This window comes from Hyla sarda, chromosome 2 (assembly GCF_029499605.1).
Source record: "Hyla sarda isolate aHylSar1 chromosome 2, aHylSar1.hap1, whole genome shotgun sequence".
NCBI classification, from domain to species: Eukaryota; Metazoa; Chordata; class Amphibia; order Anura; family Hylidae; genus Hyla; species Hyla sarda.
In genome coordinates this window covers 319,876,504-319,903,250 of record NC_079190.1, presented here as the reverse complement: position 1 = coordinate 319,903,250, position 26,747 = coordinate 319,876,504, and the positions used below count along the sequence as shown (strand labels likewise).

Sequence of the window (26,747 nt, the reverse complement as noted above, 5' to 3'; positions counted from 1 at the left end):
ATTTTTTTCTTCACAAACTGGATTATCATATAAGATCAGGGATAAAGTCACATGCAATACTTCCTTTGCTATATACTTATTAACATGCAGTTGTAATCTTCAATACGTAGGCCGCACTGTACAAACAGTGCGGGCACGTATGAATAAACATCGTTGGAACATTAAACATAAATATTTGTTACATAGCGTGTCAAAACATTTCACCTCTAAACATGATAATAATTTAGAGTCCTTAAAATTAACAATTCTTGAAACAATTTCATCTGACCATTTAAATAGGTATCAACGTCTTATTAATCGCGAATCCTATTGGATTCATAAGCTCTCAACACTGACCCCTAATGGGCTTAATGAGACCATAGAGAATGTTAAATAATACCCATCTGTTGGTAAAGATGGTTTCTCTGTGGCCACTTGTTCCCACATGGTCACCTCTACAATGACACACCATTGATCCTTTTCCCTTCCCCTCTTCCTTTCCTTTTCCCTCCCCTCTTTCTTCCCCCCTATTTTACCGCAGCACTCTAACTAAGTGCTGAATATCAACAAGTAGTAGTACACATTGAGCGTTTTTTATTTTATTAAATTAGAGTTCTTGTAGCGCCAGTTCGGACCACTGGGGTTGTTCTGATACTTTTCAATATAAGATTGCTGCTATGTATTATGTTGTTTCATGTGTTATACTCTCAGAGGTATATATTTATGTAACAAAAGTTTTTTATTTGTTTGATTCTCTATTAATTGTTAATATTACCATTATTATTAGTAATATTATTCTTGTTTTAATTTTTATTTTTTTATTTTATTTATTATTATTTTTTCAATTTCAATTTTTATTTTAATTTAATTCTATTTATGTTTCAATGTGTATGCGGGTGGGTGCATCCATGTACATGTGCACGCATGTGTCTACTTACATGTGTGTGTATATGTATGTGTGTGTACGCATGTGTGTATATATGTCTGTTAATTATCATATCTTGACCATATACAGTAGGGTTGGCACACATGCGGGTGTGTGTGCATATGTGTATATATGCGCATATATATTTTATGTATGTGTATGGTTTATGTCCCACGCATTATGTGTACCTGGTCCTTTTCCTATTTTCCATTATCCTTTTTTCCTTAGTATAATTTTTTGGTTTTTGTTTTGTTTATTAATTGTTTATTTATTCATTCCCTTGATGCATTTTATGAATATATATGCTTATTCTAATTAATTAATTTTTAAATGTAGTTTATGAGTATATATATATATACACTTTTTTGTGAAAATCTATTTTGTCAGGTAGGGGTTAATACCTGCGTGTATATAAATCCCTCCCTGAGAAGTGTTTGTTATGCCTGATGAAACCGCGCAAGCGCGGTGAAACGCGTCGCATTGGATTAAATCTGTTCGCTACACACCTGGCTCTATTGTCCTCTCCTTGGTCAGCGCCGATATTCCCATCGTCTCTGAAGTTCACCCCACATCTCTACGCCAATTCTGGGAAGGCTGCAGACTGAGATCATCATACCAAACGTACATCTTGGTTGTGTGGGAGTACGCACAACCTGGCAGGGTGAGCCTTACTTTTTCCCTCCCCCTCCCACACACCTGTGATCCGTTGGTTCTTCACAAGGGAGCGCCTGTTTTTCTCTCTTTGCTTCACATATTTAGGAATTTTGGAAGAGCTATATCCTAATATCCAATGCACAAATCAACACTACACATTCAAACACTGGCAGAAATAAAAGATGTTTATTACACAGTTCTAAACTAAACAAACTCTAACTAAGAGAGAGAAGAGAAAAGATATTGCTAATACCTAGAAGTTTAAATCCGCAATGTAAGGAAACACATATACTACATTTATAGTAGAAATCCTATAATTGGCTATATGGGTGGATTTTCCTTAAAAGATACAACTATACTAAATGAAACACACAGAGAATATTATACTGAAAATACTTAGCTTCGGGGACCCTTTACAGCAAGTATGAGCAACAAAGACAGGCATGGGAGTAGGCTGCAGTCCTTTGTTTCAGGATTCAGGCCCAAACAGGAAGTCGAATGGCCAGGTGTGTTGGTATCCAGCCCCGCAATAGAAAGAGAGCCCTTTGCCCCCTTTGAATGGCCTTTTATTTTAGATGTTCTCCGCCCCCAGGTGGTCTGTCTAATGTTACAAAAGCCCCTGTAAGCATGCCTTGGAGACCCCCTACTATAAAGATGATCCTCCATCTTTTCTTTTGTCTAAACTCCATGCGGCCGTCTAGGACTAGAATCACAAAATATAGCAAATAAAATGTATGTCATTTTCATGTCCATAACATAGCGTTTTTAACTTTTTATTTTATTTTGTGGTAGTGTAGTGTAGTGTTTTTAGGTTACAGTCGCACGGGTGGGGGTTCACAGTAGTTTCTCGCTGGCAGCTTGAGCTGCAGCAGAAAATTTGCCGCACCTCAAACTTGCAGCCGGATACTTACTGTAATCCTCCGCCCATGTGAGTGTACCCTGTACGTTCACATTGGGGGGGGGGGAGGGAACATCCAGCTGTTGCAAAACTACAACTCCCAGCATGTACGGTCTATCAGTGCATGCTGTGAGTTGTAGTTTTGCAACAGCTGGAGACACACAGGTTGTGAAACACCGAGTTTGGTAACAAACTCAGTGTTTTGCAACCAGTGTGCCTTCAGCTGTTGCAAAAGCTACAACCCCCAGCATGTACGGACAGCGGAAGGGCATGCTGGGTCTTGTAGTTATGCAACAGCCGGAGGCATACTACATTGGCTGGGGATGCTGGGGATTGTAGTTATGCAACAGCTGGAGACACACTGGTTTACTACTTAACTCAGTGTGCCTTCAGCTGTTGCAAAACTACAACTCTCAGCAGTCACCGACAGCCAACGGGCATGCTGGGAGTTGTAGTTATGCAACCACCAGATGCACCACTACAACTCCCAGCATGCACTTTAGCTGTTTGTGCAAGCTGGGAGTTGTAGTTACACAACAGCTGAAGGTACACTTTTCCATAGAAAGAATGTGCCTCCAGCTGTTGCAAAACTACAAGTCCCAGCATACCCATAAGGGCATGCTGGGAGTTGTGGTGGTCTGCCTCCTGCTGTTGCATAACTACAGCTTCCAGCATGCCCTTGTTGCATGCTGGGTGTTGCTAAGCAACAGCAGGAGGCTGTCACTCACCTCCAACTGCTGCTTCACGATGCCGCCACACAGGTAAGTCCCTCGCCGCCGCCGTCGCTCCTGGGGCCCCGATCCCAACAGGGACGCCGGGGATCGGGGTTCCCAGCACCGGGGGTCGTCTTCCCGCACCCGCCCACGTCCTTCGGAAGAGGGGCGGAGCGGGTTGCGGGAGTGTCACTCGCAGCAGGCGCCCTGATTGGTCTGGCGGTCGACGAATCAGGGCAATCGTGAGGTGGCACCAGTGCTACCTCACTCCTGCAGACTCTGGCTGTTCGGGGCCGTCTCTGACGGCCCCGATCAGCCAGTAATTCCGGGTCATCGGGTCACTGGAGACCCGATTGACCCGGAATCCGCCGCAGATCGCTGGACTGAATTGTCCAGCGATCTGCGGCAATCGCCGACATGGGGGGACATAATGACCCCCCTAGGCGAAATGCCGGGATGCCTGCTGAACGATTTCAGCAAGCATCCGGCTCCGGCTCCCCTCCGGCTAGCGGTGGGGGCCGGAAATGCTCAGGGCGTATCCATACGCCCTCGGTCCTTAAGGACTTGGAAACGGGGGCGTATGGATACGCCCTATGTCCTTAAGGGGTTAAACTGATATAAACAGACACCACATTTGATACCAGCCAAAAGGAAGGATGAGAAGTGATAACTGTGAAAGGGGAGGAACCAACGCTGTCCCCTTCACATGCACCATCACTACTTGTAGGAAGGGAGGCTGGCTGGCAGCCTCCCATACACACTCTGGCTGGGTGGCAGTCACCCACCAGTACACACAGCAGACCCTAAACCCATATCATTATTGCTAAGCAGGAAGATGGGAGTCCATTTCACTCTGATGGACCATTTTTAAATGCAATCCATAACCTGGCTTTGGCAGGAACCCTTCTTACTCCTCCTACTTGCATTTGATACTGGGTTTAGGATCTGCATAGGAAACACACACACACACACAAGCACACACTTACCTGTGTTGCCTGCTGACGCCTCCTTGGCTGTCCCCAAACGGTATAAAACCAACAGCCACGGGAAGCTGTAAGGATAGAGGACATACCTGCATCCTATTGGACTCACTTGTCTTGGTTAAATCCAGCTTATTTGACAACCTATGGTGCTGCTGCTTCTGCTCATGGCAGTGCTGATTCTGACAAGGCTGTTCTTTGGTGGGCCTAGGCGACATCACAATCTCCATGGTTACATACACAACAAAGGTCAGATGTTGTTTACACCTGGCCATGCCAGTGGTATTGAGTAGCATATCACAGTGCTAAGGGTCCTGGATGCAACAATCTTTTAATGGGGAATAGCCGCACTGAGTTTGTCAAGTGCACCCATGTTTGCAACTCCAACAATACACACATATGTATGTATGTATGTATGTATGTGTATCTATCTATCCATCTATCCATCTATCTCTATATATATTTATCTCTCTCTCTCTCTCTATATGTATATATATATATATATTTTTCTCTTTTAAATATATATATATATATATATATATATATATATACATAGAGAGAGAGAGATGGAAATACTTTTTTAAACATGTTTTCACCTTTTTTTTTACCTTCTTTGATTTCTTCTCTCCATGTTTCCCTTCTTTCCTCCTTTTTTCCTATGCTGCTGCTTCTTATTTTTCTTCTTTTTCAGACCCTATCATTGCACTATTGCTTATTCAATACCACCAGCAGATGGAGACACTATATTACAACATTAGTTGTGAGCAGCAGTTTGTACAAACAAATGCCTCATAGCTGATGTCCTATCCACCTAGGCACCACCTATTGTCTTTTCCCTGCAGTAGGGGCCCACTGGACTAGCCAGCAAGCAGCTGCAGCAGCAAATAAACAGGTAATCTTTCTTTCCAACACTGAAACCTGGTGGTGCACTTAATATATGCTACCAGATAGGGGACATATCAGATATTAAACTGATATAAACAGACACCACATTTGATACCAGCGGCGGCGACAATGACGACGGATGCAAATTTAAGGGTCTAATGAATTACTAACAATAATTTTTTTTTATGAAAGCTGAGGAACGTGCTTTCGATTCACCCAAAGTGCAAGAAAATGTGCAAACGTGTTACACTAAAAAAAAACGTGCACAAAGGATGCGGTCTATCGCAAGCCCTTCTCTGATAGGAGAGAGGCCCCCCAACAAACCTTACCCTTCGCTTCCGGACCAAAAGGTACCTGCGAGGTTCCAGGTTCGATGTCCCTTTTCGCCGAAGCTACTAGGGGACCACAAATGCTCCCGGCATCCCCCTTGGCGTTAGCCAAGGTATCTGCCCGCAGAGCCGATTACGGTAGGTACCCTGCCAAAGCAGGAGTACCCGGGGTGTTTGCAGGGAGGTGCGGAACCTAATGGCCACACACACCTCCTCTAGACCGCCAGGAGGGACACCCAGAAGGGCTACCGCATCCTGACAAATCCTGTGAACACACAACACGCAAAAAGTGACACAGTGAGACAAAAAAGAAATAAATAAGTGAATGTGTGCAGATATACTGCCCGGACATCCGGCCGGATCTATAAAAATTTCTCTGATCCTAGCCAGAAGGCCGGGAATCAAGAGGTGAGTGCCACAAGGTGAAGAGATTATGGTGCCCGTGCTTCAACTCAGTGAGTCTATCCTCCCAGTGAGTTTCGGCACCTCAGGGTCACCACTCCCCGAGGCACAAAAGTACCTTGGCTCTAGACCCTCTCAGCCTCATGGCGAGACCCGGAGGGAACAGGTCACATCGGGGCAGCCGTCGAGCTGATTCCTCAGAACCAGCCCCGGAAAGCCCTGGTACACCTGCATCCTCCATGCAGCACCCATCCCCACCAGCATGAAAACTGATAAGAACAGATACTACACTTGATCTTAGCCAAAAGGCCGAGAATTACTAACAATTATGTTCAGTTACACATAAAAAGGAACCAATGTTCCACAAACTATTGAAGCTCTTTCAAATTTTGGTCCCTTGTTTCACTATTCTTTTTCTAACTTATGGCAATAACCTGTTCAGTTCCATATGACATTCTCATTACCATATGTTAATTTATTATATTATTATTCAAATAATCTATATTGATATTTATGAGGCTTGTTTCATAGTAGAAAATTACTCAGTTTTAAAGATCCGTACGAAGTTCTGTCTGAAAATCAACTGTAAAACGGCAGTTACAAAATCCTATACGCCCATTAGAAAATCCCATTATAGTCTATGGGATTTTTGTAATAGCCATTTTAACCCGTTATAGCCCATTATTTTGCGATGGAAAATAGTAACTGGAAAAATGGTGCATGCGCTATTCCTACCATTTCTATCTTCCGTCACAAAATAACAGCCATTATAAATAACGTGCTATAACGGGTTAAAGCGGCTTTGAGAAAAATCCCATAGACTATTATGGGATTTTCTAACAGCCGTATAGGATTTTGTAACTGCCGTTTTACAGCTGATTTTCAAACAGAACTTTGTACAGATCTTAAAATAGAGTAATTTTGTAGTGTGAAAGGGGCCTTACATTCCTCAAAAAAATTTAACTTCACACTAATTATCAACTCTCCACAATGAAAACGAAACATACACAAATAATCATGCCCGTCGCTACAGGACAGGCAAACAAAGCAATTGCTTGAAGCTACTGAGCACAGCCAGTGCTTGTCGTCCTGTAGCGATTAACAATCCTGCTCTTGGAGTTTGTGCTCCGGGCCCCTGAATGTCTGACATGTTTTTTTTTAAATTCACTAATTTGCAGCTTTGGAGTTCTTCTCACCTCACCACAATCACGCTCCCCCAACCCCTGCTGCACTTGGTATCTTCCCTCAGCCCAGACTCTTCTCTCAACCTTCAGCTTCTGAGCATGGGGAGAGGGAGGGGGGAGGAGAGATCTGTGAGGAAAGGAAACGAAACCGCAGAGGCTGTATAACATGGGGACTGACTACAGTAGGTGTCCCTGCATGTATTTATATGTGTATAAGCGTGCATGTGTATATATATATATATATATATATATATATATATATATATATATACAGGAACGTGCACACATAGGAGTGAAAGGGGGCTGCAGCCTCTGCCCTTTTCCTCACCTGCCCCTCTAATGCCCTCACAAAAGGAGCTACAGACTCAGGGTGACAGGTGAAGTAAAAAGGATCCATTGCTGGGGAGTTGTATGTGGTTTACTGGAGGGTGCTGTGCCTTCCCTGCAGCAAGGGGGCGCCACTCACTCTGTCATTATCTGCCATTTATCTGCTTCTCTCCACACGGAGGAGACAGGAACAGATGAGGCAGAGAGAAGCCCCGCCCACAGCATGTCCCGGACACAAACTCCAGCCTGTGCAGAGGGGGATGGAGCCCTTACTTACTGTAAGTACCTAAAAATATAAGTGAGTGATTGTATGTATGTATGTATATATATATATATATATATATATATATATATATATATACATATGTGTGTGTGTATATCTTTATGTATGTGCCTGTGCAGAGAGGGATGGCTGGGGCCTTAGTGTAAGTGAGTGTGTATATATGAGTGATTGTATGTCAGTGTGTCTGTATGATGTGTATGTGTGTATATATATATATATATATATATATACACACACACACACATCATACAGACACACTGACATACACACACACACATAGATTCACTTGCTCACACACACACACATATATATATATATATATATATATATATATATATATATATATATATATTGTGAGCAAGTGAATGTATGTATTTGTGTGTGTATATATCTGTGAGTGATTGTATGTGTGTACCTGTATGTATGATGTGCCTGTTGGCTATATCTTTTAGTATATATTCCATGTTATATGTATTTGTCAAAGTGTCTTTTTGTATGTGTGTATATGACCTATGTACTGTATGTGTGTATATGACCTATGTACTGTATGTGTGTATATGACCTATGTACTGTATGTGTGTATATGACCTATGTAGTGTATGTGTGTATATGACCTATGTACTGTATGTGTGTATATGACCTATGTACTGTATGTGTGTATATTACCTATGTACTGTATGTGTCTTTATGTTATGTGCTTGTATTTATTGTATGAAGCACATTATTAGGGAATTAATAGAGGAATGTAAGCACAGTATATAGGGAATTTATGGAAGCAGAGAATATATTTTATTTATATTGGAACATTATATTTTTATGTATTCTGGCACTGTGTATAGATCCTTAACCTGTTAAGGACCCAGGGCGTAAACTTACGCCCTGAGTCCCGTTCCTGCGATATAACGCGGGGTCACACGGTGACCCCGCATCATATCGCAGCGGGCCCGACGTCATAGGGAAGTTGGGACCCGCCTCTAATAGCGCGCGGCACTGATCGTGGTGCCGCGCGCTATTAACCCTTTAGCTGTGCGCTCGAAGCTGAGCCGTGCGGCTAAAAACGAAAGTAAAAGTGCCCGGCTAGCTCAGGGAGCTGTTCGGGATTGCCGCGGTATAATCGCGGCATCCCGAACAGCTGTAGCACAGGAGGAAGGTCTCTTACCTTCCTTCCTGCAGTCCGATCGCCGATTGAATGCTTCAAGCCTGAGATCCAGGCTTGAGCAATCAATCGCCGAAAACACTGATTGATCCATTCCTATGGAGATGCATCAATCAGTGGTAAAGATCAGTTAATGCAATGTTATAGCCCCATATAGGAGCTATAATATTGCATAAGAAAAGTGTAAAAAAAAAAAAAAAAATCATTAACCCTTTGAATTATCCCTTCCCCTAATAAAAGTTTGAATCACCCTCATTTCCAAGAATAAAAAAAGCACAGTGTAAATAAAAATAAACATATGTGGTATCGCCGCTTGTGGAAATGTCCGAATTATAAAACTATACAACTTTTTAAACCGCACATTAAATGGCATACGAAATTCCAAAGTCCAAAATAGCGCATTTTTGATCACTTTTTATACCACAAAAAAGTGAAAAAAAGTGATCAAAAAGTCTGATCAGAACAAAAATGGTACCGCTAAAAACTTCAGATCACGTCGCAAAAAATGAGCCCTCATAGCGCCCTGAACACAGAAAAATAAAAGTTATAGGGGTCAGAAAATAACAATTTTAAACGTATACATTTTCCTGCTTGTATTCATGATTTTTTTCTGAAGTGATACAAAATCAAACCTATATAAGTAGGGGATCATTTTAACCGTATGGACCTACAGAATAAAGAGAAGGTGTAATTTTTACCGCAAAATGTACTGCGTAAAAACGGAAGCCCAAAAAACTTATAAAATAGTGTTTTTTCATCAATTTTGTCGCACATAGATTTTTTTTTTCCCATTTCACCGTAGATTTTTCGGTAAAATGACTGTCATTACAAATTAGAATTATTGCTGCAAAAAATAAGCTATCATAGAATTTTTGGTGAAAATTTTAAAGAGTTATGATTTCTTAAAGTTAAGGATGAAAAATTTAAAATGAAAAAACGGAAAACGCCCGGGTCCTTAACCCCTTAAGGACCAAGGACGTACCGGTACGTCATTGGTCCTGCTCTTCTGATATAACGCGGGGTTACACAGTAACCCCGCGTCATATCATGGCGGGCCCGGCGTCATAGTGAAGCCGGGACCCGCCTCTAATAGCGCGCAGCGCCGATCGCGGCGCCGCGCGCTATTACCCTTTAGCCGCGCGCTCAAAGCTGAGCCGCGCGGCTAAAAGTGAAAGTGAAAGTTCCCGGCTAGCTCAGTCGGGCTGTTCGGGATAGCCGCGGCTAATCGCGGCATCCCGAACAGCTGACAGGACAGCGGGAGGGCCCCTTCCTGCCTCCTCGCTGTCCGATCGCCGAATGACTGCTCAGTGCCTGAGATCCAGGCATGAGCAGTCATGCGGCAGAATCGTTGATCACTGGTTTCTTATGAGAAACCAGTGATCAACATAGAAGATCAGTGTGTGCAGTGTTATAGGTCCCTATGGGACCTATAACACTGCAAAAAAAAGTGAAAAAAAAAAGTGAATAAAGATCATTTTACTCCTCCCCTATTAAAAGTTTGAATCACCCCCCTTTTCCAATAAAAAAAAAAAAACACAGTGTAAATAAAAATAAAAATAAACATATGTGGTATCACCGCGTGCGGAAATGTCCGAATTATAAAAATATATCATTAATTAAACTGCTCGGTCAATGGCGTGCGCGCAAAAAAATTCCAAAGTCCAAAATAGTGCATTTTTGGTCACTTTTTATATCATTTTAAAATGAATAAAAAGTGATCAATAAGTCCTATCAATGCAAAAATGGTACCGTTAAAAACTTCAGATCACGGCGCAAAAAATGAGCCCTCATACCGCCCCATACACGGAAAAATAAAAAAGTTATAGGGGTCAGAATATGACAATTTTAAACGTATTAATTTTCCTGCATGTAGTTATGATTTTTTCCAAAAGTCCGACAAAATCAAACCTATATAAGTAGGGTATCATTTTAATCGTATGGACCTACAGAATACATATCAGGTGTCATTTTTACCGAAAAATGTACTACATAGAAACGGAAGCCCCCAAAAGTTACAAAACAGCATTTTTTTTTCAATTTTGTCGCACAATGATTTTTTTTCCCGCTTCACCATAGATTTTTGGGCAAAATGACTGATGTCATTACAAAGTAGAATTGGTGGCGCAAAAAATAAGCCATCATATGGATTTTTAGGTGTAAATTTGAAAGAGTTATGATTTTTTAAAGGCAAGGAGCAAAAAACGAAAATGCAAAAACGGAAAAACCTCCGGTCCTTAAGGGGTTAAAGGGTTAATGGTGACACAGTATAGTTAAATAATAGTGGCACAGTATATGGTTCATTAATGGTGGCACAGTATATAATGAATTAATAGATAAATAGTGGCACAGTATATAGATCATTAAGGGGGTACGGGATATAATTAAAGGGAAACTGACAGGCTGTTTACTCCCACTAAACCCAATACACTAGGTTACAGTGCAGGAGAACAGGAGGAAGATAATGTTATACTTACTAAATTTGGAGCAGCCGTTTTCTAGGTATTGCCCCACATTGCTAGTATGCGAAGTCAGTCTTGTGCGCAATGGAGGCGGAGCTTCCCTGCCTCCATCCTGTATGCTGTGCTATGCCTGGACGTCTTTGTATATTTATAATTATTTTTTTGCCAACTTGTATATTGTAGCATGTAAGTATATATTAGTGTGGTGTCCATCTCTACAGTGTAAGAACCAGAGCTGTGTGGAGATTCCTGCATAAGGTGGGTGCTGGGTGCTGGGTGATTGGTGCTGCGTGATTGGTGCTGGGTGATTGGGGATGGGTGCTGGGTGATTGGGGATGGGTGCTGGGTGATTGGTGCTGGGTGATTGGTGATGGGTGATTGGGGATGGGTGCTGGATGATTGGGGATGGGTGCTGGGTGAGGCCGGGTACAGTGCACGTTCTGTCATATAGAGCTCAGGCCGGGGCTTATAGGGGGAGATTTATTAAAACCTTTGCAGAGGAAAAGCCTTCTGCAAAATGAAAGCAGCGATCTGATTGGTTGCTATGGGCGACTGCACCGCTCTTTCTCTGCACAGGTTTTGATAAATCTCCTCTATAATACAGTATATGATAGGGCAGCTGTCACATGTTTTCTGTAAATAAGACTGACAGCACAGCCAAAGTGTATATACACATGGAAGACCTTCATAGATACTGTTCTTGACTTTATTTTACAAAAACACCAACTTTTATGGGACTAGGAATGTCAAGGGGGCCTGGCCAGAGGTCCACTGTGTCCCTGGGCCGCAGCCCATTAAGTCTGGCAGACTTTTTAATAAGTGCCCTCTTTTTTTACTTGAGCCTCTGCCCTCTAAAATGTCTGTGCACGTCCCTGTATATATATATATATATATATATATATATATATATATATATATATATATATATATATATATATATGTGTGTGTGTGTGTGTGTACATATGTGTATGTACTGTGTGTGTGTGTGTGTGTGTGTGTTACTACTGTGGATGACTATATGTAAAGTGCATGTGTTTATCTATACCAGTGTTTCCCAACCAGGGTGCCTCCAGTTGTTGCAAAACTACAACTCCCAGCATGCCCAGACAGCCAAAGGCTGTCTGGGCATGCTGGGAGTTGTAGTTTTGCAACCTCTGTAGGCATCCTGGTTGGGAAACACTGATCTATTATATCTGTGTGTGTATGATGCATGTACTGTATGTAATGTGTACAGTGTGTGTGTATGATGCATGTATAGTATGTAATAAGTACAGTGTGTGTACAATTGCCCCGTCCCATGCGTGCGCCCATTGGAAAGCAACGCGGAGGAGCGGAGCAGTGAACAGGACATGCGCTGGCCAGCATGGTAAGTGATCAGCAGCACATCAGCTTCAGTGCTCCGACCACCGCTCCTCCAGTCCCGGGTCCTACTGCTATGGTGACCAGTGGAGCAGTGGTCAGAACACTGAAGTAGGGTAGTAAACAGGCATACAGCCTCCAGCCATACACTGTATGGCTGGAGGCTGAATGTGGGGGAACATACTACACCTAATGTGGGGGACTATACTGCACCTAATGTGGGGTAAACTATACTGCCAAGCTAATGTGGAGAACTATACTGCCAACCTAATGTGGAGAACTATACTGCACCTAATGTGGAGAACTATACTGCACCTAATGTGGGGGACAAAACTGCACCTAATGTGGGGAACTATACTGCACCTAATGTGGGGAACTATACTGCACCTAATGTGGGGGACTATACTGCACCTAATGTGGGGAACTATACTGCACCTAATGTGGGGAGAACTATACTGCACCTAATGTGGGGAGAACTATACTGCACCTAATGTGGGGAGAACTATACTGCACCTAATGTGGGGAGAACTATACTGCACCTAATGTGGGGAGAACTATACTGCACCTAATGTGGGGAGAACTATACTGCACCTAATGTGGGGAGAACTATACTGCACCTAATGTGGGGAGAACTATACTGCACTTAATGTGTGGAACTATACTGCACCTAATGTGGGGGAACTGTACTGCACCTAATGTGGGGGAACTATACTGCACCTAATGTGGGGGAACTGTACTGCACCTAATGTGGGGAGAACTATACTGTACCTAATGTGGGGAACTAGAATGCCTAATGTGGGGGAACTATACTGCACTTATGTGTGGAACTATACTGCCTAATGTGGGGGAACTATACTGCACCTAATGTGGGGGAACACTGCTAGCCTATTGTGGGGAGAACTCTGCTGTACCTAATGTGGGGGGAACTCTGCTGCACCTAATGTGGGGGGAACTGTGCCGCACCTAATGCCCTGCAAATAATGTATCTAAGGCATGAAACTTTTGGGATAAGAAAGTGATATTATATATGATGGGTGACTATTTTGATCGCTCCTTGGCCTTTAGGCTAAGATCAAGTGTAGCATCTTTTCCTATGAGTTTTCAACAGTGGATGGGATGGGAAACGCTGGTGTGAGATAGTGTTGCTCGCGAATATTCGCAATGCAAATTTATTTCGCGAATATCGCATATTCGCGAATTCGCGAATATTCGCGAATATAGCACTATATATTCGTAATTACGAATATTCATTTTTTTTTCTTCACAGTACACATCACAGTGATCACCCCTCTCTGCTTCCAGCTTATGTGGTGTAAAGAAGGCTTTAATACTACTGTGTGAGACTGGTGCTCGAATTTTCGCATATGCGAAAATGTGCGTATATTCGCAAAATATCGCAAATTCGAATATGGCCTATGCCGCTCAACACTAGTGTGAGACTGGTGGGGATGGGTGCTGCATGGAGTGAGCAGGTGTACTGGGGAGCTCCGGGGCTGGTTCTGAGGAATCAACAGCTGCCCTGATGTGACTTATTTCCTCCGGGTCTTGCCATGAGGTACGTCTGTGCCTCGGGGAGTGGTGACCCTGAGGTGCTGAAACTCACTGGGTGTTATAACTCACTGAGTGAAAGCACTGCACCATTACTCTTCACCTTTGGCACTCACCCTTGGTATCCCGGCCTTCTGGCTAGGATCAGGGAAATTTTTATAGATCCGGCTGGATGACCAGGCAGTATATCTGCACTCATTCACTTATTTATTATTTTTGTATGTCACTGTGCCACGTTCGTGTTTTTCTTTGTACACAGGTTTGTCAGGATGTAGTAGCCCTTCTGGGTGTTCCTCTTGGCAGTCTAGGGAAGGTGTGTGTGGCCATTAGGTTCCTCACCTCCCTGCAACCCCTTGACATCTTGGCTTCGGTCAAGATGCCATCAGTATACAGCTCCTTGGCTGATACCTTGGTTAACGCCTAGGTTGAAGCCAGGAGCATCTTCGGCCCCTTAGTAGCTTTGGTGAAAAGGGGCATCGAACCTGGATTCTTGGTGAAGGGTAGGTTTGTTGGGGGGGGCCTCTCTTTTCTGTTGGAGAAGGGTTTAGCAATAGACCACATCCTTTGTGCACGTTTTTTTTAGTATGACACGTTTGCACTTTTTCATGCACTTTGGGTGATACAGAGCACTTGCGTCGGCTTTTAAAAAAAGAAAACGCAATGCACCATACTCTTCACCTTTGCTTTGCGCAGTGGCAGTATCATAGCCCATGAGGTCATATCGAGGAGTGATTTGCCACTAAGCTTACCTGGCAGGGGAGATACCATGATCACCAAGGCGATCTGAAGAACTTCCAGCATTGTGGTAGAGATTTTGCGTAGTACGATTGCAGTACTTTTCGTTCTCATTAGAACCGCAATAACTGTTCTTATTTGAACCTGAAGATCATCTCCTGAAACTGCCTTGGGACATCTGAAGAAGGAGATCTTGAAGACTGCAGCTCCGGAAGAAGCCGACGAAGAACATGGAAGAAAGGAATTGGCAGTGAATTCCGTAACTTCGGTGAAGACGCAGAATCTTTTCGAAGAAACTTGCTGCCTCTGGAGAAGATTTTGCGAAGACTCTCCACAAGCAAGGAAGCAGAAAAGAGCCTGCTGGAAGAAGCCATGGCCTCATCCAGCAAGTCAACCCAGGAGGCAACAGGGCAAGGAAGGCCTGGAGGTCCAGCCCCAACCACAGCAAGCTTCAACCTCCACCACAGCAAGGCAGAAGGGCGGCAGAATCCCCAACCAAGAAGCTCCAGCCCTGGATGAGGCAGACTGTTGCCTTGAAGCTGAAGCCTGTGGACGGAAGGGTGACAGACATGTCCCACGACGTGTTCTGCAAGCAGATGCTGGCAGATCAAGGCTTCTCCTCGGCTGACACCCTTGGAATTGCAACCTTCATGTCTGGAATCTGCTACATCACCTTTCCTACCATTGGAACCTGTAGAAGGTACTGGGAGGCGGTAAAAGCGGTGAGTCCTGAATCCCCTTTCTCTTGCTTTGTGGGCAACTGTCCTATTCAAAGAGAGGTGGGGGAGGTTCTCAATGTGGAATCCACACACCCCAGGCAAGAACATCTCGACCATCCTGAAGCGCTTCTGCACCGTGGTGAGGGAGCCCACCCGCATCCTGAACTCTCTCGGATACTGGACCTGCAAGTGGTCTGTGGTCGTCAGACTGAACAAGAACCCTGCCTCTCCAGATGGACTACAGCACCTGCCACCGACATTCTCCTTGGGCAACTCCACAGGACTTATCTTCTACCCGGACATTACTGTGATCTGCAGGAGATGTGGCAAGATGGACCACGAGGGCAAGGACTGTAAGGAAGATGCCTGCAGGTTTTGCCGAGTGACAGATCACACGACCAAGGATTGCCCCAAGAGCAAGACTTGCAACCTCTGCGGACTGGCGGCCCACAGCTACAAGGACTGCCCCCAGAGGGAGAGAACATGGGCATCTGTGGCAGCGAAAGCACCGAAGCCAGCCACAGCTCCGGAGCCAGCAGCACAGATTGCCAAGCTGACCAAGGAGGGTAAGAAGGCAAAAGCCAGCACCCCTGCCTCGTCCTGTCCCTGCCCCTCCCGCCCCATCCTGCCCCGTCCTCCCCTGCCCGGCCGCCGTCTCCTGCCCCCTGCCCCACCCAGCCTCCTTTCTCTACTGGACCAGCAGCACCTAACCCCCCCCCCCCCTCCAGCTGCTGGTGCCCGCTCTTCGAGGATTTTCCTCCCCCAGGTACCATACAGAGGAAGAGGAAAGGAAAGGACAATGCATCAGCTGAGTCCTACAAGAGAAAGATCATTGAAACCTGCGAGAACCCTCAAGCTTCAGATGAAGAGAAGGAGATGGAGCAGGTCTGCGAGAGCCTTCAAGCTTCAGATGGAGAGGAGGAGATAGAGCAGGCTCAAGGGGAGCTGCTGCAGGACCCAGAGGTCAAGGAAATCTTGGACACACCGGCCAATCCGGTCTACGACGTGTTCTTGGAAGGGCGCTGTGAGAAGCCACAGGAGCTGACAGGCACCAGAGAAGAGGACCCGCCTGACCGGAGTGGTATCTAGTATCTAAACTAACCTCTCTTTTTATTCCCATGGTTGATCTTAACATCTTTAGCATTAATGTGAGGAGTATTAGAGATAGGTTTAGATTTCAAGCTGTTCTTACTTTCTTAGACTCTCAAAGATGTGATGTTTACATGCTGCAGGAATGTGCTTTGTCCTCTTCTAGGTCTTACAACCTTCTGGCCAGGCGGTGGTCTCATGGCCCTTCCTACTGGTCTGGTGGGGGTGACAGTAGTTTTGCAGGGGTGGCCATCCTGATCAGGGAAGGAAACTTTGCACTTGATTCCGTCCGGGAGCTCGTCTGTGGCAGACTTCTTGTCGCAGACGGTTCCTGGGAGAGTGATCCTGTGCGGCTCATCAACGTGTATGCTTCCCCTGAGAAGGGTGCCCGACTGGAGGTTCTCCAGGCCCTGTGGGCTCGGCTCGCCAACACTAGGGCAGTGGTGCTGGGTGGTGACTGCCCCATTGAGGTAGACGGGTGCAGTTCTGGCACATCTGCCAACCTTGACGTGACGTCCAAGCTGCTGATCGAGAAGACGCATCCTTGCCGGACTTTGTTGGGGCCATCCGTAAACTATACGTGGAGCCGCCCTGATGGCTTGCTCCGTTCTGGGATAGACTTCATCTTCACTTCGAGAGCAGTTAGAAAGGTGTTGTACTCTATGGCCCCTGCTTCTTCAATGACCACAGGGCCATTCGATTTCGGGGAACTCGGGGCCATGGATTTCCACCTGGCCCAGGCTCCTGGAAGTTGAATTGTGCCCTGTTGGAGCAGAAAGGGGTCATGGAGGAACTTAGGGATGCGTACCTTGTATGGCGTAATGACAAATGTCTGTATAACTGCATCAGGGATTGGTGGGAATATGTTAAAGTCGAGTCTTGTTGTTTCTTTCAGGCAAAGGCAGACAACAGGTGTGTGAGAAGAAGTAGGACTTCAGGAAGCTGCAGCGTGAGCTGCAGTCACTGAAGGACCTGCTCCAGTGCGGCTGGGACGTCAGGGAGGAGCTGGAGGAGACAAAAAAGAGCTTGAAAAGGCACTTTGAGGAGGAATCCAAGCAAATTGTCTTTCTTTCAAAGGTGGAGAACCTGGAGAAGGGTGAGAAGTGTAACTCTTTCTTTTTCAGGAAGCTCCAGGCTGGCCACACGCCCCTGACTGAGCTACGAGATTAGACAGGACACATGAGGAGGGGCAAGGAGGAGGTGAAGGGAGGAGGTGAAGGGGTCATCTCAGACTTCTACAGCAACCTCTACGCCCCCAAGTCATCTGACCCCGAAACCGCCAAGAGGTTCCTGTCAGGTGTCACTAACTTTGTTGATCCCGCAGGTGTGGCGGCTATGGACAATCCCTTGACGGTGGGGGAGCTGCTCTCTGCCGCTAAATCCTTTAAGCCCAGCAGGACCCCGGGCAGTGACAGTCTCCCAGCCGAGCTCTATGTAGCGCTGGGTGACCTGATCTGTCCGGACCTGTTGGAGGTGTACGAGGAGATGGTAGTGGGAGGCAGAATGCCTCCGTCAATGAGGGAAGGAATGTTGACGATCTTGTATAAGCGGAAGGGGGAGAGATGTGACCTGAAAAACTGGCGTCCCATCTCTCTTCTGAACGTGAACTACAAGATCCTCGCCAAGGTGCTGGCCAACAGGCTGAAATCTGTCATCGGGCAGATCGTCCATCCGGACCCGACCTGCGGCATTCCTGGTCGCAGGATTGTTGACAGCCTTGCCCTTGTGAGAGACACGGTCTATTACATCCAGGACCTTCGTGCCCGTGCCACCCTGGTCAGTTTGGATCAGGAGAAGGCATTTGACCGTGTCTCCCACGCATTCATGGGCAGGGCTTTGCGCAGGCTAGGTCTGGGGAAGATGTTTTGCTTTTTTGTTTACGTCATGTACTTTGATATTTACAGCACGGTGTTGGTGAACGGCTGGAAGACTAACCCCTTTTCTATCTTTTCAGGGGTTCGACAAGGCTGCCCTCTTTCACCTCTCCTTTTTGTTTGTTATAGAGCTCTTCGCTGAGACTATCAGGCAGAATGGAGAGATCAGAGGGATCACCGCACCAGGACCAGATCGCTACGAGGTCAAGTGCTTGCTCTACATGGACGACGTGATCGTCTTCTCCGCTGACCAGCGTTTGTTGACTGCACTTGTCCAGACCTGCGAGGACTTCGGCAGAGCTTCGGGGGCAAAAGTCAATTGCGGGAAGTTGGAAGCTATGCTCTTCGGAGAGTGGCCCCTGGTTTCTTCCGCCCCCTTCCCCTTTACAGTTAAACCAGACTTCATTCAAATCCTTGGAGTCTGTTTCGAGAAGGAGCGGCCCTTAAGTCTTGGCAAGATCGACTAGGAAAGATGAACTCTAAGATCGGACTTTGGAGCTCCAAAAAGCTCTCGATTGAGGGCAAAACACTTGTCTTGCGGAGTGAAGTTTTGCCTGTGCTCCAATATACCGCACAGGCCTGGCCTCCCCATACCACCGCTTGCAAGGCTATCACCCGGACAGTGTTTCGCTACATCTGGGGCAAATGGACAGAGTCAAGTGGACTGTGATGTATAAGGAGCCCCGCATAAGTGGGAAGGGAGTACCCGATATCCCCACTCTGCTGAGGGCCTCCTTTGCATATGTCAGCGTGCAGCGGACTCTTGTTGAAAAGACTGGCTCAGCGGGCAGGTCCATGTCTCGCTTGTTTCTCATGCCCCTCTGGAGACAGTTGGGCTTGGACAAGTGGGACAGCTCCATCCCTTACAACTGGAACACTCCCTGGTTCTATGGGGATGTTGTCCGGTTCATGAGGGAACACCAGCTGGAGGGTCTGAAGCCCGACCTGTGGAAGCCAAAGACTATCTACAAGCTTATTCGAGCTAAGGACTTGATTGAGCTGGTTCCGGGACTCCCCGCAACCACTGCAGAGACAGTTTGGACTAATGTGACCTCAAAGCGGCTTACCAATGGACATAAAGACTTGTCGTCGATGGCCATCAAGGGAGGGTTGTCTCTCAGGTCATTCATGCATGCCCGCGACCTGTGCAGAACCCGGTACTGCACCCGGTGCCCCTTCGGGGAGGAAACATCCTTGCACGTGTTTTGGCAGTGCTCCTTTGCTCAGGGTCAGTTGGACGAACTGGAACATGAACTCAGACAATCTGTACCCAGGAACTGCCTATTGTACCATTCGGTGCTTTATGGTCTGTTCCCTGGGACCCACGATGTGGAGGCCATCCAGGAGACCTTGCACCTTATGAACTGTTTTAAGGACACAGTGTGGCTTGCCAGGAACCGCTTCGTGATCAACAGGGAGAACATGTCCATCCGGGACTGCCGCAGGTATATCAGAAGCCTGCTAAGAGACTATTCCATCTTGGACAGCCCGGCCGTTGATGAGGAAGAAGAGGAGTGAAGACCCCCCCTCCTTCTCCCATGTCTCCTTGAAGATACAGCTCAGCATTTTGGCCCTGTGATCCACCCCCCCCTACCCCCACATAGTCACCCACTACCCCACGGCCCTACCCCGATCACAGATTGCATTGTTTTGTTATTCGATTTCTTGTGATTTTCTATTACAGGATTGAGCGGAGTGTTAGAGTAGCATGCTGTGTGATGTATAGCTTAGGGAACCTTTGCTGTGTATTGTACAGTCATGCTTTGTGTGATTGTAATTTATTGTATGACTTGTAATGACTGAACAATAAAGCTCTTTCAATAACCATACTCTTCACATTTGGCACTCACCCTTGGTATCTCGACCTTCTGGCTAGGATCAGGGAAATATTTTATATATCCAGCCGGATGACCGGGCAGTATATCTGCACTCATTCACTTATTTATTATTTTTGTATGTCACTGTGCCACGTTCGTGTTTTTCTTTGTACACAGGTTTGTCAGGATGCGGTAGCCCTTCTGGGTGTCCCTCATGGCGGTCTAGGGGAGGTGTGTGTGGCCATTAGGTTCCTCACCTCCCTGCAACCCCGGGGCATCTTGGCTTCGGTCAAGATGCCATCAGTATACGGCTCCTCGGCTGATACCTTGGTTAACGCCTAGGTTGAAGCCAGAAGTATCTTCAGCCCCTTAATAGCTTCGGCGAAAAGGGGCATCAAACCTGGATCCTTGCAGGTGCCTTTTGGCCTGGAGGTGAAGGGTAGGTTTGTTGCGGGGCCTCTCTCCTGTTGGAGAAGGGCTTAGCGATGGACCGCATCCTTTGTGCACGTTTTTTTTTTGTGTGACATGTTTGCGCTTTTTCTTGCACTTTGGGTGATTGAGAGCACTTGCCTTGGCTTTCAAAAAAAAAAATGTGGGAAATAAACTTCTTGGCCTTTTGGCTAAGATGAAGTGTAGTATCTGCCATTTATGTAGAATGGATGCTGCATAGAGGAGCAGGTGTTCCGTGGCTGGTGCCACGTAACCAGCTCACCGGCTGCCCTGATGTGACCTGTGTCCTCCGGGTCTCGCCATGAGGTTGGCGGGTGTAGAGCCGTGGTACTTTTGTGCCTCGGAGAGTGGTGACCCTGAGGTGCCAAAACTCACTGGGTGTTATAACTCACTGAGTGAAAGCACTGCACCATTACTCTTCACCTTTGGCACTCACCCTTGGTACCCCGGTCTTCTGGCTAGGACTAGGATCAGAGACATTTTTTATAGATCCGGCTGGATGACCGGGCAGTATATCTGCACTCACTTATTTATTATTTTTGTTTGTCACTGTGCCACTTTTACGTGTTTGTTTGTGCACAGGATTTGTCAGGATGTGGTAGCCCTTCTGGGTGTCCCTCCTGGCATTCTAGGGGAGGTGTGTGTGGCCATCAGGTTCCTCACCTTCCTGCAACCCCTGGGCATCTTGACTTAGGTCAAGATGCCATCAGTATACGGCTCCTTGGCTGATACCTTGGTTAACGCCTAGATTGAAGCCAGGTGCATGTAGCTTCTGCGAAAAGGGGCATTAAACCTGGATCCTTGCAGGTACCTTTTGGCACGGAAGCGAAGGGAAGGTTTGTTGGGGGGCCTCTCTCCTGTTGAAGAAGGGCTTAGCGATATACCCGCATCCTTTGTGCACGTTTTTTTAGTGTGACACGTTTGCACGTTTTCTTGCACTTTGGGTGATAGAGAGCACTTGCCTCGGCTCTTAAAAAAAAAGAAAACTTGGGAAATTAACTACCTCAATTTTTTCGGATCTCCATTCCTTTTGTATCCTGCGCCATGTGGAGCCAGCATTCTCCTTGAAGCCAGACCGATTGAATACCTTGCCTAGCCGAAGGGCTATGGATACACTACCTCTTGATGCGCTTACCATTGTTGTGTATGACATTACACAACCAAATCTGGTGAGTTACTGTCTTATTTCATTTTTATGCTGAGTATCTCTCTTTTATCACACCAAGAAGCACTCTCCCTTTCCTCCCCTGAAGATACTAGAAATGTCCATAATGTGTATTGAGTCTTCCATTCATCCCCTTCACGGATGCAAATCAAATTATATGCCCCTTATAGGTCGAATTTGGAGAAGATCCTAGCACCACGTAGATGGTCAAATAACTCAGAGATCAATGGAAGTGGGTAGCAGTTTTTTACACTAAGTTTATTCAGGCTGCGGTAGTCGATGAAAGGTCGCAAGGATCCATCTTTTTTTCTCCACAAAGAAGAACTTGGCTCCAGCAGGAGAGGATGACTTTCTAATAAAACCTTTTGTTAGATTTTCTTGTATATAATTAGACATGGCCTGAGTTTCTGGAACAGACAAGGGGTAAAATCTGCCCCGAGGAGGTGTGGTTCCAGGCAAAAGTCAATAGGACAATACTAAGGACGATGTAAAACTTCACCTTGTTTCTCGCTGAAGACATCAGCAAAATCCTGAAGAAAAGACTGCAGACAGGGCAGAGGGGTGGAAGGAGACGCCAGCTTGGACGGAAGGGTATGGAAACAGTTTTTATAGCAGTAAGTTCCTCAACTAAGTACCTCTCCAGTCTTCCAGTCAATATGCGGGGCATGTAGTTGTAACCAGGAAAGGCCTAGTAGAAGAGTGGAGGTACAATGTGGAAGTACATAGAAGGGCAATTTTTCCTTCTGCAGAACTCCAACTTGCATAGACAAGGGTACTGTGCGGAATAATACAGTACAGTCCAGATTTTCTCCGTTGACCGAGGAGATGTACAAAGGCTTCAGAAGGCGGGTTACTGGCAGACGATACCTGATGAGGCACCGATAAAGTTCCCCGCAGAACCAGAGTCTAGGAAGGCCAGAACGGAGATCTCTTTGGAGGGTAGAGACAGCTGGACCTTCAAATTCAAGCATGGAGAGGAGGTATTCACACCTAGGGAGGACTCTCCTACAAACCCTAGGTGCGAGCGTTTCCCTGTGACTGTGGAAGCAGAGGACAATCTCTGAGGAAATTATCTGCACTGACGCAGTATAGGCAGAGGTTCTCAGCTCGTCCGTGGGTTCTTTCCTGCAGGGTAAGGCAAGACCGATCCACCTGCATAGAAGCATTGTAGAAGGTTGCAGTGGTTGCTTGAAGACGGGCGCCAGACGAGGAAAGCGCCGAGGTAGTGCAGACTCCCTTTAATGGCAAAGTTCCTCTCATCGCTCAGGGAAGCAGATATCAATCTGAGATGTCTGTATCAACTGTATGAGTTCATTTAGGGTAGGTAGCAGGCAATTCCCAGGCAGAAAGGACATCCTTGATATGGCTAGAAAGTCCTCTCTTGAAAGTGGCTCATAGATCTTCATTGTTCCAAGATAATTTTGATGCCAGGGTAGGAAATTGAATGGCGTACTCGCCCACAGAGGAGTTGCCCTGTGAAAGACTGAGCAGTTCCATCTCAGCAGAAGAGGCTCGGGCTGGTTCTTTAAAGACACCCCAAAATTCCATCAGGAAAGACTGGAGATTGGTTGTGAGAGCATCACTGCAGTCCCAAAGTGGAGTTGCCCAGGCCAAAGCCCTTCCAGTAAGGAGACTGATGACGAAGGCCATCTTTGCTCGTTCTGTAGGGAACTGTTCCACCATGAGTTCGATGTGCATGGAGCACTGAGTCTCAAAACCACAACAGGACTTGGGATCCCCTTCATATTTCTCTGGGAGAGACAAGCGGAGTTTCATTCCGGAAGAGACTGTAGCAGCAGGTGGCAGCCCTGAAGCAGGAGGAGGCTGAGGCTGTTGCGGCTGTTGTTGAGCAGTTAGCAACTGCTGCATCATGGCAGATAACTGGCTCAACTGCTGTGCGTGCTGGGCCAACTGCTGTGACTGGAGCGCCACGATAGAAGCGAGATCTGGATTTTCTGGCAGAGGAACCCCAGCGGGATCCATGGCCGGATCTTGCTGTTACGATGCTGGATGTGGATAATACTAACCTGTGTGGCGATGACTCAGACCATATCGGGTAGCGGAGTCTAAAGTGCCACTTGTCTTCACCAGAGCCCGCCTCAAGGCAGGAAGGGCTTGCTGCGGCAGGTGACATGCATGTTGCTACCCCCGACACGGCTCGACCACACAAGTAGCTGGGCAAGACGAGGTACCAGAGGATGAGGCAGAAGTATAGTTAAACTTAGCAGGAGGTCAGGGCAGGTGGCAAACGTGCGTAGTCAAATAACGTAGCAGGAAGGTCTGGATACACAGGAAGAGGCAAACAGGCAAAAGGAATGCTTAATCTCAGGCTAGAGGCACTGAAAATCCGGCAGGAAAGTGGGGGAGGAGTTGGCATAAATAATATATGGGATGCACCAGACATCAATTAGTGGTACGCTGGCCCTTTAAATCTAGAGAAGGTGCCGCGCACGCGCCCTACGAGGCGGGGGCGTGTGTGCGGGGAAGCAGAGAGCCAGGCAGCAGGAGGTAAGAAATGGGTCACGATTCGCATGCCGCAATGCAAATTGCGGTCCCAGCAGGAGTGGGAGACAGCATACGCTCAATTCCGTCATATAGTCTTCATTAAATACTCACTCACACTCCCTTTTTACAGTACCCTTGGTTAGCACACCCAGCCCTCTGCTTTTAATAATCATCATATTATGATAACATTAGCCCTTCCCGATTCACTTAGGGTTCAAAGTGGTTACAATATATATCTTCCAGCTAGCAGCAGCTACTACTACTGCTATTCACATCTACTTACCGATATGACCATCCACTTCATTCAGTCCTATAATTAATCTCTGAGTGTATGCATCTCAGGAGCGTATACATCTCAGGAGCGTATACATCTCAGGAGCGTGCATCTGCTTTTATCGGGGCTCAATACCCCAAACTAGTTACGGGCAATTCAGTTGTCATCCGTGAAAATGTTGTTTTACTATGATAATTGATTCGCTGCTGCCACCTACTGGCCAACAATTAAATAGCACCTTAACACTTTGACGTCTGACTGCGGACCTCTAATGCTTTTATCTGGTTGGTTTTGGTTGTCATTTATTTATACCAGGTGTTCTATTTATTTATTTAACTTTTAACATTGGAACTGGGCTGCTATTGCCTTCTACTGGCCACAAATTAAACAGCACTTTATATTGTGAATAAGCAGGATAATCAACCGCCGATCTGTATTGTCTTGATATGATCTTTTTTGTTTTTGAGTTTTGAACACATCAGGTGTATTATGCACTAATTTTTTATGGATAGATTATTATTATTTTTTTTTTTTAAGGCTTTTATATGTATTTCTGTGAACATAGGACCTTCTACCTATTCATTTACTGTTTTTTTCCGTTTTTGCACACGGCAATGCACCTTTTACCCGGAAATGTTCATTATGTTACATTTATAATCCTGCACTGTTTGAAGTACTGTATGCCTAATGAAAATCCCAGTCCGGGATCGAAACGCATTGCAATAAAGTATACACATCTTAATCAGTGGGACCAGTGCCTTCGTTCGAGGGGAACACTTCACTTTCTACTGCCAAGCGTCCACACTGACATCATCCCTGGGAGTTCCCCTTGACGCCACTGTAGGCGTTGTGCCCTCAGCGCAACACCTAAGGGTGAGGACCCTAAATTATACCTTATTTGCCTCTCCATCAAAACGGTCTTCACTAGGAGCGCACTCTGTATCTTTTTATCCCCGTCTCCCATACCTTTACCCCTGTACACCCCTCTGTCACCCATGTACACCTCTCTATACCTCTGTCATACATATACACCCCTCTATCACATCTCTACATCCCTCTGACACTCCTGTACACCCCTCTGACACACATGTGCACCCCATCTGTTTCCCCTCTGCCTCCCAAGTACACCACTCTGTTACACGTTACCCCTCTGTCACCCATGTACACCCCATCTGCCATTTCTTTATACCTATTCACCCCTGTACTGCTCTACACCTGTAAAAGCTACCTACAGGGGGTCCTACATATAGCCAACATATAAAAAATTATTCAGTAAGGGTGTCCCACAAATTCTTTTTTCCCAAGGGGCACCGCAAGCCAAAATGAAATTTACATTAAGCATGTATTTAGCTACTGCTAAACATCCAAAAATTAAAGGCCCGAAGCATCGGTGAGGCAAGTAGTTCCTGAAAGAGACACAGGATGAGTCAGGAGCAGGCATTTGCAGTACAGAAGAGGGTTTCATAACCCCTTACATTTAAAGATCAATGTTAAAATTTGCATTAAGCATGTATTTAGCTACTGCTAAACTTCCAAAAATTAAAGGCACAAGGCCAGAAGCATCAGTGAGGCAAGTAGTTCCTGAAAGACACAGGATGAGTCAGGAGCAGGCATTCGCAGTACCCAAGAGGGTTTCATAACCATAATTGTGAAGTCTTGGTGTAGTAGTGTAGCAGCATGGTCAATCTACTCTGAGGCATCTGGCATTGGTGGCTGGAAATCCTTTCTGATCCATCCCTGATTCATCTTCACAACGGTCAGTCTCTCCACATTATTCGTGGACAAACGAGTTTGACTTGGGGTGACTATGGCCCTGGCCACACTAAACACCTGCTCTGATGGCACACTACTGGCCGGGAAGGCAGGGCCGGACTGGGGATAAAAACCAGCCCTGGAAATAACTGCATACCAGCCCCACTGGTCAAAGGGCGCAGGCGCTACATATATGACAGAAGCCTGGTAAATCAAATACCAGGTTTTACTAGACAGGTTCTATGTACTACAGCCTGTGAGGGAAGGCTGGCATTTGATTTGTCAG

The 26,747-nt window shown here is 46.0% G+C and overlaps 1 protein-coding gene and 3 pseudogenes across 1 annotated transcript in view; 3 read left to right on the top strand and 1 right to left on the bottom strand.

The window, feature by feature from the left end:
* Positions 1 to 5,926: 5,926 nt before the first annotated feature.
* On the bottom strand, positions 5,927 to 6,086 carry LOC130359889 (U2 spliceosomal RNA; annotated as a pseudogene).
* A 7,493-nt stretch (positions 6,087 to 13,579) lies between these two features.
* On the top strand, positions 13,580 to 13,787 carry LOC130359959 (U2 spliceosomal RNA; annotated as a pseudogene).
* Positions 13,788 to 20,915: 7,128 nt separating this feature from the next.
* LOC130359915 (U2 spliceosomal RNA) lies at positions 20,916 to 21,074 on the top strand (annotated as a pseudogene).
* A 3,315-nt stretch (positions 21,075 to 24,389) lies between these two features.
* LOC130356372 (acidic mammalian chitinase-like) overlaps positions 24,390 to 26,747 on the top strand; it is a 101,142-nt gene continuing 98,784 nt past the window's right edge. Inside the window, exon 1 of the mRNA XM_056557812.1 lies at positions 24,390 to 24,438. The gene's annotated coding sequence lies outside the window, so the exon portion shown is untranslated. The remainder of the gene's footprint in view (positions 24,439 to 26,747) is intronic.